This window comes from Protopterus annectens, chromosome 3.part1 (assembly GCF_019279795.1).
Source record: "Protopterus annectens isolate FY-2018-M chromosome 3.part1, PAN1.0, whole genome shotgun sequence".
Taxonomy (NCBI): domain Eukaryota; kingdom Metazoa; phylum Chordata; order Ceratodontiformes; family Protopteridae; genus Protopterus; species Protopterus annectens.
This window is the reverse complement of record NC_056732.1, coordinates 83,368,621-83,383,902: the sequence shown is the minus strand read 5'-3', so window position 1 is coordinate 83,383,902 and position 15,282 is coordinate 83,368,621. Positions and strand designations below refer to the sequence as shown.

The 15,282-nt window shown below is 36.2% G+C and overlaps 1 protein-coding gene across 2 annotated transcripts in view; it reads left to right on the top strand.

The window, feature by feature from the left end:
* The window catches only part of LOC122798011 (fer-1-like protein 6), a 1,810,759-nt gene that overhangs the window by 1,388,595 nt on the left and 406,882 nt on the right, over nucleotides 1-15,282 (top strand). The window lies entirely within an intron of this gene.

The following is a 15,282-nucleotide window of genomic DNA, read 5'->3' as shown; positions in this document are numbered from 1 at the left end:
CTTAAATTATCTCTACACAAAACAGCCACAGTTGAAATGTTTAAAATATTTAATAATAAATAATAAAAACACAAGACAATACTTCTTACTACACAGTGCTAGTCAAGAGTTCAGAAATCACAGAGAAATACTTAAAATAATACAGTAGAAAAGTTCTGAAATCAATACAGAAAAAAAAATAATCTAATCTTCTTAGTTCCTAGCTATATCTAAGAGAAAACACAGTTCTAAAATAAACTTACATATAGAACTCAGGCAGAGTGCTGGGGAGTTGGATGTTCTCAGGACAAATGCTAAAATGCCCTCATTCCTTTTGTCCTTAAATTGATAACACAGTACAACTGATTCATTTCAGATTACATTGTTTCTTTATGGTTCCCAGGCAAACAGAAACTCAGAGGATAATAGCCCTTTTGATTTTGCAGCTGGTCAGGAAGCCAGAGCAATAAAAGAAATTGCACATGTAAATTCTAGCCATTAACTCTGGCCTCAAAACAATGGGCAGAATGCCTCCCTCTAGATATCTTGGCTCTGAGATTTAGATCAAAGAATTTCACAATGCTTAACTTATCAGCTTTCTTACAGCAAAGTGCACTGTTGTTACATTTTTTTTCAGTTCAACATCCAATACAATCTTTTCACATTTAAGAGAACAAGCCTGTGGCATACATTAATATTTACAAATGACAGAATTATCTACAAAATTCTATCTAGCTAGGCTGGCAGCCTTCACCTATCTTCACTATATATATATAAATATATATATATATATATATATATATATATATATATATATATATAGAGAGAGAGAGAGAGAGAGTCCAATCCACAATCACCAAACACACTTTATTTTGGTTAAAGTGTGTTTAAAACAAAAGAAAGATGAAACATTACTTTTACATTTTTGCAGAGGGGCAAGCCCCCCTGCACCCCCTGCATGGGGGGCTGTGCCCCCCACAACCCCCCTACTTAAATATTTTCACTCCAAGGTCGCACTACAGTGGGGAAAAGGGAATTTTCCCTTATCCCCACTGTAGTGCGATCTCCTCAACAGGCATACTTACATGAAAGTGCTTTTTGGTGAAAAGTATGCCCGGCTGAATCTGTTTTGGTTATGTTGCCATTTGGTGATCCGTACGGATCCCATATATATATATATATATATATATATATATATATATATATCTATATATATATATATATATATCTATATATATATATATATATATATATATATATATATATATATATATATGTGTGTGTGTGTGTGTGTGTGTGTGTGCACAGTAGATATATATATATATATATAAATAATTATATATATATATATTTATATAAATAATTATATATATATGTGTGTGTGTGTGTGTGTGTGTGTGTGTGTGTGTGTGTGTGTGTGTGTGTGTGTGTGTGTGTGTGTGTGTGTGTGTGTGTGTGTGTGTGTGTGTGTGTAATTATTACATTATATGGGCAGCACAATGGTACAGTGGCTATCTTTGTTGCCTCACAGCAAAAGATTCTCCAGTTTAATTCTCAGCTGGTTTGCCTTCTGTTTGGAACTTGTATGTCCTACCTGTGTTCATCTGGGGGGGGGGGGGTTCTGGGTGCTTCAGTTTCCTCTCACAATCCAAACAAATGACGCAGATGGATTGCATACTCTAAATTGGATGTAGGTTTGAGTGTGAATGCATGTGTGTGAAAAGATAATCATGCCAGGGCTAGCTATCTGGAAGTGTTTACACTGGCTCTAGATGATTGTCACTGCTGAAGTTACACCCTGACTATGTGCTAGAAAGAGAAAAAAAGGTTGTGGACTAATGGATGTTCTTCTTTCGACTTTTCCCGGTTAGGGGTCACCACAGCGGAACTCCAGTCTGCTAATGATTGCCAGTAGATTTTTACGGTGCCAAGGTGCCAGCCCAACGCCCGACCTTCAATGAAGGCACGCCCAGTCAAGCATGTCTTTTGAATGCCACTCGTCCGTGGGGAGGACATGCCGACTCCACACGGAAGGTGCTCCAGCTGCGGACTAATGGATACTTATCTATATATCTCTAGGATCTATCTCTCTCTATATATGTATATATAGAGAGAGCGAGAGAGATACATATTTATAGGTGTGAAGTTTTGATAGTTACATTCAGACAGGCTATATGTTAGTAGTCATTTCTAAAGTCATTTTTTTCTTCCTATTGATACAATTTAATTGATTTATTGATATTCCAAGGCCACTGTGTCTTATGATCATTTGCACATTGCCAGTACCCTGGTTCATGCCATACCTCCTTTCTGCAGAAGGGTACACCAGCCAATTCCAGAGTACCATTGTGGATACCCATCCAGTCATCTAGTTTATGTTTAAAGGAAGATAGTCAGTCACACTGCTTGACATATAGTGGAAGTTTATTCCTGAGGTTTGGAATGTGCTGGGCTATAAGCTATACCTCCACTATGTTTTATTTATCAGATAATGAAGTTTTAGGTCCCTGGTTCTAGTATAGGTGGAGATATTGGACTTGTAGAGAAACAGGAGGGCCAGGACAATTGATTCTCTAATGGATTTGTAAGCAAGGCAGAGATCGCCCATCATAAGTCTATAAGACACTGAATAAAGGAATAGAGCTTCTAGCTTTTCTCATTAGCTCAGGCATGTTAAGCATGTAATCTTTTTGGTTAAGACCTTTTGGTGTCTATCTAAATTAGCTTATATGTTTAGATTTGATGCATTTCAATGGGGTTATCGTATACAATAATATGTCTGATCGATTCTGAGTATAAGACCGGAATTAACTCATTAGAGCTTGATGATATTCCTTTGGCAATTAGCTGGGCTAAATAAAAGGATTTTCAGATAACAGTTGTCACATGATGGTGAAAAGCAGCTACCCTGACTAATCTTCTGCTTTCACTACTGAAATTTCCTCCTCCTACTAAATTTACCAAAACTTTAATGCTCACTCATTGGAAGCAGGACTGTAACTGGTGAACTCAAATCAACATACTGGTGTAATCTGCCCTGTTTGATGTACTGAAAGTCCTCATGAATCATACTGTATATTAATTTATCCTATACTTTTTGTCACTTTTACTAGTGTAAATACCTACTTTATTCTATTATTACTTCTTGTATTTTTTTATTGAAATCCTGTCATTTACTATGTAACAACATTGATTTTTAATTTTAATTTCTATTTGTTACTACTGGAGGTTTTCTCCCCGGGCATCTACTGAAAATGGAAATATATCCAGTTGGACTAGCCCTTTTAGCAAATGTAAAATAAACTAAAATAAAATAAAATAAAATAAATAAAATAAAAAGAGAGGGAGCTCTGAAAACAAGTACCTATGTCCCTAACTATATTTTTATTTATAGTGGCATGTGGTGCAAACAGTATGATAAGAGGAGGGTTGTCTACCAAACGTGATTACATTGCACTTTTTAGCATTTAGTTTGAGTTCATTTTAGTACACCATGATTTTACTAGGGAGTCTTAATTCTGGTGGGTTTAGGAGTCATAGTGAGGCTTAACAACAAAAACAACCCCTAATTTTCAGTCATCTGCAAATTTTGTTAGCCAGAGTTCTTGTCTGTCTGCTTGGAGATCTAAATAGTAAATGCCAAAAAGGACAGATCCCACCATTGCTGCTCAAGAGACACTGCATGCCACTTTCATGCTTTCTGATACCTGCAACTTCAGTGATTTAAAAAAATAAATAAATAAGAATAAAGGAGACCTAGCATTGGGTGTGGAGTTTAACATGCATGCATAAGAGCATACATACATACATACATATATACACACTTACAAATATTTCAGGCAAGGGCAATGATACCCATCTAGTCTGCCAATATACAAAAACAGGTGCTGCCATAATAAGTGTCCAGACTGTTCTTGAAAATATCTAAACCAGCACTTACTTTAATGCAATTTGTTAGTCTATTCCATCCATCAGCTATGCTCTCAGAGAACCAATTAGTACACTTCTGATTCTTATATAGTCTTCTTCATAGGTTATCTGATGATTCTCTACTACTTTTTGATAGCCCCAAACATTCTCAGAGGTAATTGTCTCTAAATGCCCTACATACCTGCATAAGATCTCCTCTTAAATACCTGAATGAGACACTATATAAGTTTAGACCTTGCAGTATCACACACTACCTGGCAATTCATTAAATTGTAGCCCCTTGTATTGCAGTACCACTCCACCCATGAACCACACGGTGCCTTAATAGCAACATGGGTGCAGTCTGTTACACTGAGTACCTCAGCAAAATGTGACACCTCATAAAACGCACATATAGTCTGGGCTCAGTCCTAATGTGACACCAGGAAATATGTGTACTGTTCCACATGTGCTAAGAGAACATCCAGGAACTGTCATTGTATCCTCCAGGCAGAAGCATGTGAGATCCCCAACATGTCCCCAGTCTGCCTCTGGAATGTCCCTGTGGCAAGTATAGTGAGGTTTATGCATAGTTTTATATCCACATGAATAGGAAGTCCATGCATACCCCCAATCCCCCTGTGGGGGGCCATACAGTCTCACTAATACCCTTAATGTATCCCTGTCCACTTTGAAGCTATCAGATATCCCCTGATTGTCAAAATTATAGTGAGTCATCTTCTACCTATGTCTCTGCCTTCTTGGACACTGAGCACCACTGGGTAAAAACAGTTTTATCTTGGCCAAGAGAAGCAGCTCACATGGAGACATAGCAAGGCTAGCAGCAAGTCACAGCATCATCGTGCATTGCAAAGCAGAAAGGAAAGGCATGATTATACCTTTTATAATGAATCTGTGACTGGCTCATAAGAGTGTGAAAGATTTTCTTTTGAATCATAATTAGGCTGAGGATGGCTTCATTGCCATAAGCCATTTTACATCATTTCTCATTTGCATCTCATTGTCACTTCATTTGTTTATGCTTATTTGTGGCCATCACACATTAGCATAAGTGGCCTCAATGAATAATGGCTTTTCTGCCCTCATTTTGTGGATTGAGCAGATAACCTTACTGAATTCACAAAATGAATACTGCCCATAATTTTGTATGTAGGCTAAGCTCTTTAAGGTTTTTCTTCATTGTAGTCCAGTATATCAAAGGCCATTTAGTCAAGGTCAAATGATAAAAGTGTCTTCTTGTCATTTTTATGTGGGACCAAACATTTTTTGCTGGAGTCTGTGTCCTCATAACTCATATAACTAGCTCTAATGTCAGCAAAACTTAAGATACATTATCTAATTAGACAAACATTTGATCATTTAGTCTCCAGGTCCTGAATGAATGAGCTGTAACTGGATTTTGCTGAGTTAGGATTCAACAGACTGTCTAGTAACTCTCATAAAATGTTAGTTTCCAATTTGGTAAAATGTCACATAAAGCTGGTACTGATGGCTTTAAAAATGTAGCAGATGTTAAAACAGCCATAATACAGAGAATAAGTGGAAAAATTACAAAAAAAGTGGTAGACATATGTTTAAAGATTTATTTAATTATTATTTATTTAATATTTGTTTATCGGGAGAGTCCATTTTTAGTGGAGGCCCAGGAGGAAAAGCTCCACTATTAGCTATTTACAAAAGAAAACATACAAGAGATTACAAAAAGCACAAAAATTACAAACTGATATGACTTCAGAAGTGGAGCAAATAAATTACCTACACATGGTTATCAACATGTCTATTTATTCACCGGTTTTCATTTTATTTATTTATTCATAAAGATGGTAACCATAACTGAAAATACTTGTATAAAATGATGGAAGTAATAAATAATGAGTGGCCAGACAAAAAGGAGCAAACCACAGAAAATGAATGTATGAATAGAGATCTATAGCATTCATTCAACTTAAATAGAAGAGAAATTATTCAAATTGTACCTTGAGTTGGAGAATTAAAACATGGGACTGAGCTGCATATAGGAATTTCTTTGTTGGTGGTGCTGCGGTAGTGCTGTCACCTCACAGTAAGACATTGTCCCGTTCGATTCTCAGCTAAAGTGTCTTCTGTCTGGAGACATGCGTGAATGGGCGTACCTTCGTTGAAGGTTGTGCATCAGGGCTGGCAACTCGGCATGTAAAAATCTACTGCCAATCATTAGCAGACCAGAGTTCCGCTGTGGCGACCCCTAACCATGAAAAGCCAAAAGATACAACAACAACGACATAGTTTTATGTTTATTTTATTTATTTGTTAACCATGCAAGCCCACTGGGCACCAGCGCTCCTTTTCTGGGACAACCTTCTTGCAATATCTAAATATCAAACTTATTCAAAGTCACATAGTAGACAAATTGTTGTAAAAGGAATAACACTCTGTAGCCTGGATTACAGGAAGCAGGTTATTATTGCTTATAGCTTGTTGACAGCTCAGAACTGCTTCCATGAAAGTAATTATTTTCATATACACCATTGTATAGTAAATAGGTGCTATTAAAGACCTGTACTGGGAGAATGTGACTTCATCAGGCAAAATGTCTATACCAGTGTTTATGAAAATAAAATACAGAGTCTAAATTTGTAATTGTAGGTTACAATAGGATTCTTTCATTTGGCAAAAAAGTGTAGCAAAGAAATCAAACCGATGTGATACTCTGTTAAGGCATTGTTGATGGCAACCCTCAGCAGTAACAAACTTGTCATAGATTAGCAGTTGTGACAAATGATGGCATAATGCAAATAATTATTTGCCAAGGAGATAAAAATAGGAATCTCTACAAAGAAAAACACTGAACTGGAATCTAATGCTAGGCAACATTCCGTAAAGCAGTAGCATTGCATTATATCAAACAAATTATGTAAACTGGCAAGTTTTGGATGTCATCCACAGTCAAGTGGAAAAACAAAACAAAACAAAACAAAACAAAAAAAAAAACAGAAGCTCGTATATGTGGGGATTTCAAAATCAGTGTTAACCCAGAGCTATCAGCAACACAAACTCTGTTATCATAAACTGAAATGAGTTTCTCATCCCTGATGGGCTGATTGTGGATAGCAAGTCAGATGAATTGAACTGGTCCAAACATAGTTACTAATATACAAGAATCTTCCAGGGAATTCCAAACAAATTATAGGTATAATGTGTTCTTCCAGTATAACAACCTCCTGCCATTTGGATTTAGGCAATGGACCAGGAACTCCAATGGAATTCATACTGCACAGTGCTGCCATAATGATATCCCAGTGACTAGGAGGAATATTGTAGCATATCTAGTGCCCTATGCATGCTGAACAAGAACGAGCTTTGAGTAGGCAGAAGCAACTGTGAATTAATCAGAAACATGGCCTCATATTGTGGATATGTAATGGAAAATAATGCACCGCTTAAGTTACAAGATAAGTGGGAGGCTGTGGTAAAGACATCAGGGTCTCCAAATGTGTCACAGCTGAGGACTGATATGCAAAAAGTATAATTTTCTTATGAAAGTTTTGATGGTGTTATATGAAATTTATTAGTACAGAATGGATTTGAATGGAAGGCAATGGGAGGACTGCAACTAGTTCTGCAAAGATTTTAAGAACATAAACACATAAGACAAATTATTTATATGCTTTGATCCATCTTTGCCTATTTTATTGAAACGTGAGGTAGATCATTTTCTACCTTCTGCAGTATCATGTAAGCAGCGACAAATTCCATGATGGCAATGCCATTCTTGAACAGAAAGATGTACCCTAAACTGGGTATTGGGAAACCAGATTTGCACAAACAGACGTGCAACATGCAGCTTTATGGTATGAATGAGAACTGAGAAATTTTACTACTGGCCAGCAAGTGCAACACAGATACTATGCAACTGGTAAATGCCAATTTGGTAAATTATTCAAAGGACTAGAAGGAGTTCTGGACTGATGAATTGATAGACAGACAGGCATAGGGATTCAAAGTACTGGCCTTTTACTGTATGCCACTCATCAAAATAGTAGGACAAGCAGAATACATGTAAGCCAGTTAAAAATTTCCTGACTACCTAACATCTAAAAACAGTTGCTAGACAAACACATTTTAATAATCTGCAAGCTTATACCATGAAAGTCTTGATGGTATGCCGTCCAAGCATTGGTGGGGTAACTGAAATCCAAAGCCATACCAAGGGACAAGTGTCTGAACAGGTCTCTAATGGATGAACGATGGCTGAAATAGCATTTCTAGAGGAAAATAACTGGCTGATTTTACAGCTTAAAAGCAATGACAGCCCACCTCCCCTATGACTGATAAATGTCCAACCCCCTGAATGGGATAAGTGGTCAGTCACAAAAATCAGTAACACAACAGCCTGTAAAAGCAAACTGTAAAAGAGAAACACAGTATTTTTGTAAGGGGCACTCACTCCACATTCCCATGTGAGTGCTCACCCTTTCCTTAAAGATACTAACTCTATTATCACACAACTGTGAAGAAAAGAACAACATTCAGAAAGCCTAAACACAGTCAATACAGGCACTGTGCTCTCATAGTACTAAGGCAGGAAACATGAACATGGAAAAGAAAAAACTCCGGGAATCCAGACAAGAGAAATAACACCAGACCAGACACACATTTATGACTTATCATGTAACCTGATAGGCTGGATCATATTGACCAAAAAGAAATGGATGAGAAGTTTAATTCCAATGCTCTGGTGCTGCAGTTTCCTTAACAGAAGACATTCTTAAGGGACTATAGCAGGTGACTGTAGCCCCTTGTAGCATCAGCAGAGTTATCATGAGTTCCAGATGTAATCCCTTTTCAATGTAAGCTTAGGAAAGGGACATATATGTATAATTATAGGAAGATATAAGTGCTACTAAAATGGGCATCAGACATTAGTATTTATTAAAAATATGTCCAAGTATTGAAAGTCAAGTGAAAACAATTTGACATAGATAGTACCACCCAAATAGGAATGTTAAACTCTTTCCTCATATCTACAAACCTATGACATTTCTGCTGTCTGTCCACAGTTATGCCCTCTGTAATTAATACAACCCTTGACGTAATCATCTTTAAATTAAGAGTAAAATTAAACTTGGTAGTAAATAACTCATCTTTCTTAGACTTTACTAGTATAAACTATGATGGAATAAATGGCGTATTGATGAAGAAAGACTGGGATAGTATTTTCAGTTGCAAAAATAAGAGTGATTAGGATATTATCAAGGAGTTCTATAAAACTAATAATGTCTGCATTTATGAACACTTTCTGATAAAAAGTACAGGTAAATTAAATAAAAAAATCATTTGCTGAAATAACAAAAATAGGAAAATATACAGATTTCAAAAATTGACCTGTTCATATAGATGATTAAATACGCAAAATATTCAATGTCTTAACAATGAACCTGACTTCATCTCAAAGGCTTAAAGCAATTATGTCATTTTTAGTTAATTATGTTATACCAGGTTGGCAACTCGACACCGTAAAACCTCCACTGTCAATCATTCTGTGGACCGATGATCCACACTGTGGTGACCCCTAACAATCTAGAGCCAAAAGACAAAGAGGAAGATGTTATGCAATTGTAAATGACATTTCTGAATGTAATGTGTTATCAATAAAGCATAAAGTGATCACCCAGTCACAGGACATAGACATGTACTTGAAGAAAAATGTACACATTTTACAGTATGTAAAGGCATACTTCACACTGCTATAGAAATAATGACAACAACCCGTTTATAATAATTATTTACTAAAATAAATTAAAAACACAGGTTGTATGTGTCCTGAAAAAAATACAAGGTCATGAAATAGATTCCTATACAGAATCAAGGAAATGTAAATAAAACCCTTCATTTGTATTAAACAAAATGCCAGCATGTGAACCTGCCCCTGATGTAGTAGGGAAGCTGCAGAGGTACCAACTGACAAAGGGGGGGATCAGACCCAAACCATTTCAGACCCATCAGGCTGGCCACTATTTTATGTAAAGTCATAAAAAAGTCATAGTTGGCCTGATGCAAAATGGCTCAGGTGACATTCTTCTAATAAATACTGGACAGGATTAGTATGAGTTTGTTAAGAGGACCTCTTGTTGCATTTTTTGAAGTGGTAACAGCAGCAGTGGTTCTTTAAGTACTGGCAGGAAATACTGTTTATCCTTACCTTGATAAAGCTCTGTATACTATTCTATACAAGGAAATAAGTCAAAAATCAAATAAGTCTGTTATGCAGTTCAATGAAAAAAAAAACACTTGCATGAAATTTAACATGACAAGTCCTGGTGGAAAGGTTACTTAGACATTCTGATGTGATTCATAATGAGTTTTTTATAGATTTAATGTATATAAAAGTGGGAAGGGATTATGGATAATCAATTACAATAATGACTGCAATGTGGATAACTTAATTTTGTCAATAAAAGAAGCCAACAATCTCGGAGGCGGTCTACAAAAAGTACATTCACGGTCAAGTAGTGATGGACCTTTAATGTCAGTAAATACAACAGTATGAAACTAGGTAAAAAAGGGACATGTAGTAAGGCCACAAAAATAAATGGCCAAATTATGAAGGTCACCATCATTAAAGAATCAGAAACACTGCTGCCCTTTATTTCCTTTTCTTGTACTTTTTTTTTTACTAACTATTGTTTCGACAATGATCTGCTTTAGGCGCTGTCCCGATGCATGTATATTTAATTTTACCAACAACATTAATGGCAATAATTTCAGCCATATCAAATAGGCTACTGCTTTGAGCTTAGCATGGAAAGGGATGGTACATTTTTGTAGTGTGAGTTCTGGTCAGTAGACTCAGGCAAAGATTTTTCCAACAGAACTTCGTTATTATAGTTATTTGAAAATGTATTGCCTAGTATTTTACTGCCATCTTTTCTCAATTCATATACAACTCAATACTTAAAAGATACATCAAAATGTTGGAAGACATTCTAAATGCTTAGCAATAGGCAGTATGGAAAACCCTAATTGGTTAGATAACACAAAAGCCTCTGCCATAGAATGCACTACTGTTTACAGGAAGGGAAATTTCGTAGTCTGTTTTCCTTACATTGTTTTCTTGCTTGAATACAGTATATATTTTATTGCATTGTGTTATTTAAATTTCTTCTTCTTTGCCCACATGTCTGGTTAGGAGAGAAAATAAACCTGTTTTTGTTTGTTGTTGTTCTGTGGGAATTGGAAAACACTAACTACCTGTAAACTGTGGGAGGAGCTAGAGACTAGTATTTCTATTTAAAGGCGGGAGAAAGCATTTCAAGGTTTTTTGGAGAAAGCTCATTTCAGTAACATCTGTTATAGAATAGAGTGCTAAGTGGAAAAACACATTTCTTATTCAAAGGTGGTCAGACTTCTTGCTCCAACATTAGGTCTTATCATTGACAGGTCAGGATGTCGGGACTTCCCATTCACTGTGAGATATTATTTTTTCTATTATTTATTAAGCCCAGCCAACCATTATAATTTATACTATTGACCCAGGTGCAAATATTTTTCTTCAGCTACTACTGCTATGTGCTTGTTCACCCATAATGTGGTACATGGTTGATGTGTTTTTAATATCTTAACAAGTGTTTGTGTCTAGGAATATATGTAGCTAAATGTAGAACTTATTTATAAGATGGTGGCAGTATTATTTTCCATTGTTTTCAATTATGTCTTTCTATGTATGGGATTTCTTTTTTGTCTGTCGCATGATGAGGTGATTGCACAGAATGTCATTTAATTTACACTTGTCTAGATCTAATGACAGTAAAGTTACTTTCGACTTTTTTTGACTTTTGATTTGTATTCCTGATATTACTATCTTGTTTAATTGTAGTGTGTATTTTAATGTAGCATATTATTTAAAGATATATTGACTTGTTTATTAAAAGTTATGATTAATGGAGAAAAGAAGGCTACATCTGTTGGCCAGTCATACAGATTAGAATAGATTAATTCCTTGTGATCTCTTTGAGGGGCTAGAAAATTATATTTTTATTTAAGAGGAAAAAAAAAACATTACAAGATTTTCAGAAGAAATCTAATTTGAACAACTACTTCCACCCTGCTCCTTTTGTGTTCTTGAATCTATTATCTGTCTGTTTGTCTTTGTCTGCCCTTTATGTTAAAGTAACACTTTTTAAACATCCTAATCCAATAAGCATTAGTTATGAAAAAAAGATCTATCCTGCACTTCAGATGATGCTAGCAGCCAAAGACCAAATGAAATGAAGAGACAAAGTATGGAGTTCCTGGCAAGCCAGCAAAACTCAAACTTACTACAAATGCTGTCATCATTTATGAAATGTAATAAAAAGTGAAATTCACTTCTGACAAAAACACTTCAACAAACATTAAGAGCTACTTTATTAAATTCCTCAAAAATGTGCAAGAATGCAAATTTCTTAGTTTGTATTCACCACATTGTTTTTTTTATTTTTATTTTTTATCACATAGTGTATTTTGCTTTATTTTATATTGGGAGTCTTTTTGCTCCCCTGCCTTATCTTTATGGCACCTACCCCAATGCTCAGTGTCCATTACCAGGTCTTCCAGACTTTCTCTATGCTCCTGTCCTTATTCCATTATGGACTGGGGCCAGCATGAACCTTAATGATGTCCTGCGGGTCCTGGCATCCAGTTTTGTTTGCTGTTTATCCTTTAATGACATACCCATTACTCCCTCCCTGTTTAGTTGCATGATCACATGCAGGGAGTGGGCTTGCGGTGGAAACATACAACATTTTGCTACACATTCTCAGCAGCTGAGCCAAGTCCACTAACCTGCCCCTCTTTGGACCACAGATCCCTAAAGTGACATCCACACATCCACCCATCCCTCCCTCCTAGCACCTAAAACATCTCAACTAATGAGATGCAGAAATAAAGCATGGAGTGCCTGGCAAGCCAACAAATCTCCAACTAACTACAAATGTTTTCACCTAAGAAATGTAATAAAAATTTAAATTCACTTCTGACAAAAATACTTTACCAATCATTACGACCTACTTTATAAAACTCCAAAAAGTTGTGTTCAAGCACCATTCAGCTCCTGAAACCTGTGAAACTCACTCAATCTGGTCATCTTCAGACTATAATCGACTGCAATATAACCTACAGCCTTATAGACATTTCATTAATGTAACTAAAAACAAATTACTTAACCCTAATTCAATTCACCAACAAATCACTACCCTTCTAATGACACTCTTCTCCAGCAGTTTCTCAGTAAACTAAAATGACCACTTCAATCCCTGGATAAGCTCCAAGAAGAATATCTTAAATTAGCTGGTCATGGCACTGCCTGCTCTGTCTCTAGTTTTATAAACAAATCTATAGAGGAATCTTTGCTTCCTACTGTATGGAAAAATCCTATCTCCTACCACTACACAAATGTGCCCCTGTGCTGAATTGTCTAACTTCAGACACTCTCTTCTTTGTATCAGATCATAGAAAACTGCACCCCCTTCATCTACTAACCTATGTTTTAAAAAAATAGCCTTCTCTCCCCATCTGACCCATTGGTTTTGCCACACTACAATATTGACACTTCTATCTTTCTTTAACACCATTCACAAAAACAGAAAGGAGAATTACCTTGTATTGTCAGTCTTCCATGAGTTATCAAAAGGTTTTGATACAGTCCTTCACACCAAACTACTCTGCCAGTTCTCATCTGCTGGTCTCTCTGTCCCTCCCCTCCTGAGGCCTTGAATAGCTTAAAACCTACCTCATTAATAGGACCCAATGTGCAATATGTCAACACTCCAAATCCTCCTTCCTTCCCATATAAGTTGGAGTCACTCAAAGCTCAATTCGTGGCTCTTTACTTTGAATACATTCTTCAAGAACTTTACTCTGGCATTCCACTAACACATTCAAAACAATCTCTATGCTTCAGAAGATTACCCAATATGATTTAACCCTTATATATGCAACCAAATCAATCCCTCAGCTTCAGAACATCACCCAGCTCTCACTCTCCTTCTTTGAAATGTATGCAATATTTTACTAAAGCCTAAGAAAAAAACTAGGCTAATGCTATTCATGCCCAAGTCAATCCCGACAGTTAAAAACAACCTTTACATGTTTTTGATCAGTGCTAGCAAAACTGAATCTGTTTCCTACACAAAAGTCAAAGTTATTATCTGACTTCAACAGTTAGTCATGAATGCAGACCAAAAACGTGGAGTGCTATATTGGGTAAAATCCTACTTAAAAGAGTGTGCCTGCAAAAACACAGCAATTAACTACTTAGTTTCTACACTCTGGTATGCTTCCCTATCTTCATAAATTCAACTCAGCTTACAAAATTTGAGCAGTGCTAAAATAAAGCAGAAAAGTTTGCTACAAGTAGAAACAACAGATTCCACTCTGCACTGCCATAAAGCAGCACGTTTAGTTTGAATCCACAGATTACCAAACTACTGTCATCATTAAATTCTAGACATTCCAGAAAGCTGCTCATCCCTTAAGATTTTTTCAGTGCTATATCCCACCCAGAAAGCTTCACTCCTCTTTTATAAATTCCTACCCTATATCACTCCTGTAACTGTATTTTTGGGAGGACACTCCCCTTAAAGTAATTAAACTAATTGAATGTTATACTGTGCTCTATAGACCAAGAATACTGATTACTCACATAAAACTATAGTTGCAGTCAGTTACCTTCATACAAAACTTCACTCAAAATTGTTCTTCCCTACTATTGTAAGTAAGCTGGTCATATATTATGTGTCCACAGTCTTTGTTTTGCATTGATTTTAGATATATTCTCGGTGTATGCACATTCTGTTAGCTGTTTTTGCTATTTTGCACCGATTTTTAGATGTAAACTGCATGTGCTTTCTATTAGTTATCTATGATTGACAACAAAAATATTACCTGTCACCATGGAGTCCCTGCCTGTATTAGTCTCAGCCTTTTCTACCTTAATACCACTTGCTTTTTCTTCAAGCTTACTAAAAACTGATCTTTTCTAAAACATAATGATTGTTTATCTAACCTTGTGGCTAGTATCCCTGTCGCACCCATGGTCAGTAAACAGCACCATTGCTACACTACATTACCACAGCTCCAAAATGTTACTCATACATTATGGAAAGGTAGTATGGAATTATTCCTATAAGTCTTCTAGGCCTCTTAGACAGTCTAGCTCTCTTTCATTTCTCAGTATTTTTGGGTTTCTAATACCATGATGGAAATGAACCCCATTCCTAAGTATGATTAAAGTTCTGAAAATAGTATTGTTTCAATCTTTGATTTTAGCCAAAAGTGATCTTCATAGCACCTACGACATGCCCAGAACTGACTCTTCCTGCAGTTCATATGGAGATACATGTCTTGGTAGCATGT